This window comes from Hyalella azteca, unplaced genomic scaffold (genome assembly GCF_000764305.2).
Source record: "Hyalella azteca isolate HAZT.00-mixed unplaced genomic scaffold, Hazt_2.0.2 contig12211, whole genome shotgun sequence".
Taxonomy (NCBI): Eukaryota; Metazoa; Arthropoda; class Malacostraca; order Amphipoda; family Hyalellidae; genus Hyalella; species Hyalella azteca.
The window spans coordinates 220,134-225,137 of record NW_025942174.1 but is presented as its reverse complement, the minus strand read 5'-3'; positions in this window follow the sequence as shown (position 1 = coordinate 225,137).

Below are 5,004 nucleotides of genomic sequence, written 5' to 3'. Positions count from 1 at the left end.
TGAATGAATTGCATAAGTTTAACCATTATCTACGCAAAACATGTGAGCATCAATGCTATTTGTACCTAAAGACTTGGTAGATTAGTTACCGTCCGTGAAAAAAAAGATCAAGCAAGAAACAGAGCCTGCGTGCAGTTTCCAGAGCGCAGCTCTAGTGGCAAGTGGCGTTGCGTGTATTTTGTTGGCATTCGTTCTGTTTGAACGAGGCAGCCTAAGCAGAAGTGTGCAGTGCTGCCGGCCATTGGGACCTGAAGGTATTGGCGACAGGAGAACGTAATTGGAAGCCATTACTATATTTCCTTGGAACGGTCATCCAGTCGCCACTTGCAACACTTGAAGCTCTCATCGGTTCCCGGTGGGAATTTGAGAGCATTAACGAAACAGCCTCCAGACTTGGAATGCCCTCAGGTGGAGGTGAGAACAAGAGGTGACTAAGGCGCTTGTTTAAAGTCTTGAAGCCTTTGGCAGTCACTGCAGGTGACTAAGGCATCTCTTATATGGCTCACCTGCAGCCTCATTACAGTCACAGGAGGTGACTAAGACGGCTGTCAAAGCCTAAAAGCCTCATAACGCAGTCGCAGAAGGTAACTAAGGTGTCAGTTGAAGGTCTTGAAGCCTCATAGCAATCACAGGAGGTGACAAAGGCGTCTGTTGTAAATCTTGAATCCTCATAACAGTCACGGAAAATGACTAAAGCATCTTTTTAAAAGTTTTGAACCCTCATAGCACTCACAAGATTTGGCTAAGACGTCTGTGGAAATTTTTGAATTCATATAGCAGTCACAGGTGGTGACTATATATGGCATCCGTTGAAAGACAATGGAATCACCGTCATCCACCACCTGACCGACTTCCTACACCACTTGACCACCGTCCTCCATCAAATGACCACCGTATTCCACCACCACCTGACCACTGTCCTCCACCACCTGACCACCATGTACTAACACCTGACCACCGTCCACCACCACCTGACCACTGTCCTCCACCACCTGACCACCATGTACTAACACCTGACCACCGTCCACCACCACCTGACCTCCGTTCACCACCACCTGACCACCGTCCTCCGCCACCTGACCACCATCCTCCACCACCTGACCACCGTCCACCACCACCTGACCGCCGTCCTCCACCACCTGACCGCCGTCCTCCACCACCTGACCACCATCCTCCACCACCTGACCACCGTCCACCACCACCTGACCACCACGCAGGCCCCGGCTATGCAAAGCGGCGCCGTCGATCTAAGCGATTTACGGCGGCGCGGTCGTGAATATAAACGAGGCGTTATGGGTCACCGCGCGCCCGCCATAAAATGCCAGCGTGCGGCCAGCGCCTGGCTGCTGGACAGTTGTGCGTGGCCAGAAAGCGGCCATTTGTGTCCCGGCCGCCAGAAATGCTGCCGGTGGACACGCCGCCTTTGTTTATGGCAATGAGTGTCCGCTGGGGAGGGGAGGGATTGAGTGGTGAGGAAGGGGTGCAAGTGGGGTTTGGGGAAGAGGAAACGGGATGAAACAAGGGCTGCAGAGAACGAGAGAATATTCAAGTGAGAGGAAAGGGTGTAACCAGAAGAATAAGGAGTAGTATAACTTATAATAATATGGATCACCCAGCCCAGCACCCAGCAACCAGCCCAGCACCCAGCACCCAGCCCAGCACCCAGCCCAGCACCCAGCCCAGCACCCAGCCCAGCACCCNCACAAGATTCCATTTCGGCGCTTATTTCGCTACGGCAACCGGAACCTAATGCGGACATAGAGCTTCTAATTTACCCGGCCATAAGAACCTGGGGCGTCCGTGTGCCAGCGGCTGACAGGTCTTCGAATTTCGATAGGGTAGTGAGCCCAGCTGTTGATGTTAACTAATCTTCCCCCCCCCGTGGGTACCCCACCGCTCTCCCTGTGGGTAATCACCCCTTAAGCACCTCATATAATCCGTGTTTATTTAACACATTTGATGACCGCAGCCTCATTAAGCAAGCTTTTTCTCGACTGTGTTTCCATTTCATTTTATTGCAAGCGCTCAGATTGTCGTTGTGATGAGAAACTTAAACTCCCTTAGAGTCGTTTATGCATATTATATCACTATATAATTACATGTTACTGTACATACCTGATATTACTAAGTACATGTTACTGTATCTGATGTTACCAAGTACATGTTGATGTATCTCATGTTACTAAATAAATGTTAATGTATCTGATGTTACTAAGTACATGTTACTGTATCTGATGTTACTAAGTACATGTTACTGTATCTGATGTTACTAAGTACATGTTGCAGTATCTGGTGTTACTAAATAAATGTTAATGTATCTGATGTTACTAAGTACATGTTACTGTTTCTGGTGTTACTAAAGAAATGTTAATGTATCTGATGTTACTAAGTACATGTTGCTGTATCTGATTTTACTAAGTACATGTTACTGTATCTGATGTTACTGAGTACATATTGATGCATCTGATATTACGAGGTACTTGTTTTTACTGTATCTGTGAATACGACGTATATTATTCTCCTGACCCGTGAAGTAAATACTATCCGTCCCTCGCTAATGACTAAAATTGAACCTTTTGTTCTCTTCATTGGATGAAAATAAGCCTTACTGCACTTAAAAAGCTATGGAACTTAATGAAGTCCAAAAAGAATGTTAACCAAAGCGCAATAATCGGTCTAAAAATAAATGTGCAAGATCCAAACCTCTCGTGAGTGGCCTCCGATAACACGCCTCTGAATGCTGCAGTCATCAGTTCCCGGTGGGACTTTGAGAGCATCACGTCCCTAAGTCCCCATGTTACCCAAGTCCCCGCTGACCCAAAGAGCGTGAGGGGACTGAGGGGAGAAGTGCTGATCAACTTAATGCCTATAGTACGAAGGTTCGGTGTTGTCTCAGCGAGCTAACTCGTCCATCTTAAAGGCATTACGATATTTGACAAATCATTCCCAAACTTGTGCAACTCCAAGCCAACTTGCCGGGCAAAAGCTCGAAATTTTGACCAAGTTTGCTGCAGAAAACTTCCCCCAACTCCGCAATCCAGGACCGTGACTGGAATCCTGCTGCTCCTGCAACACCGTTTACAGGAATCCTGGTATTCTGGGAGGTCGCTATCAAAATCCTGGAAATTGTGGATTTTAGTTCGCACTTCAATTTTATTCTGATCCTTCTATACCTCCGTGTACCGGGGTAGAGTAGGATTTCAGTACGTGGAATACGATACAAGGATTAGGATCTTTCTCCACATCCCTCCTCAGTAGTTTACTAACTACCCTCTATCCTTGTCTCCCCTCACCCATGCACCAGTCGCTACCCCCTCGTCTACCCTCACCCCTTCCCTCGTCTCTGTTCATCCCCTCTCCCCCACACTCACCCCCCACCCACTGGGTGTAGTCATTATTTAGCAATTTGTGGCGAACGCCGGCAGATAAATTAAATGCTCGGGGATTGCTTCACCCCAATCCCCACATCCTCCTCCCCCCATTTCCCAGCCATCTCCTCCACTACTCCCCAACTCAGACCTCCCCTCAGACCTCCCCTCATTCCTCCCTCTTCCCATCTTCCTCCCCAGCATGTCATCAACACATTCATTTATCATTTTATTTATCTCCTCCGGCTATCATCATTTCCATTCATCAGTTATCCACTTCTATTGTAGATTTCCTAATTACACTCGCCTACAACTATCAGTAATTAGTTCTATAAAGTTGGACCACAAATGTGGTCTTACTGGACCACATCCACCAGCCAGTTCCTACAGGACCACATCTACCAGCCAGTTCCTACTGGACCACATCCACCAGCCAGATCCTACTGGACCACATCCACCAGCCAGCTCATACTGGACCACATCCACCAGCCAGACCCTACTGGACCACATTCTCCAGCCAGCTCCTACTGGACCACATCCACCAGCCAGACCCTACTGGACCACATCCACCAGCCAGCTCCTACTGGACCACATCCACCAGCCAGACCCTACTGGACCACATCCACCAGCTAGACCCTACTGGACCACATCCATCAGCCATTTCCTACTGGACCACATCCACCGGCCAGCACCTGCTGGACCACATCCACAAACCTCGATAGCCTTTACTTTCAACATCCGTTAAAATAGCCTCCAATTTCGTCCAGTTTTGCAGATCGTGACGCCAATTCACGAAAATGTTTAGGAATTACAACCCGATATCGTGGTCGAACTAAACAACTTACTCAAAAATTTCTGTTCGCTTATCAATATTATATTTGGAATTTCCAAGCGTGTCAGTCTTCCCCGCATTTATTGTATACAAAATGCGAAGCAATAAAATTTCCTACAAATTATGTATGAACGCCTTTATGATGACTATAGTATTTAATTTCCTAGGCATTGATGCGTCTAAACGTGCTTGGCTATTTCAGAAGTACCCACCAGCTCTGTTTTTTGCTTGTAATTATTCATTATCAACTATTAAATTATTTCTTGTGTTAATATTTCATAATTAAAACAAGCTTACATTTTTATGCCTTTTTCATGCTGAACGATGTTGTATAATATATCATACGCTTCATATATATCATACCCATTTTATATATCATACCTATCATATATCTCACCCATCGTAAAAATCATACCCATCCTATATATCACACCATTCATATATAATAATTATATATCATACCTATCATATACACTGTATATCATATGTATACGCTTCATAGAAGTTAGTATTTTGACCTGATGCATCAGCCGCAGAAAACAAGTCTACGGATATTACGCCTAAAATTTAAATTACTTCAGCTTTGGTAGAGGTTAAATTCCAAGCAGACTTTTACCTCAGCCTTTCTTGGCGTTAAAGTAGAGGAACACACAGCATGTATACAAGCAACACACAGCCTGTACACGAACAACACACAGCCTGTACACGAGCAACACACAGCCTGTACACGAGCAACACACAGCCTGTACACGAGCAACACACAGCCTGTACACGAGCATCACACAGCCTGTACACGAGCAACAC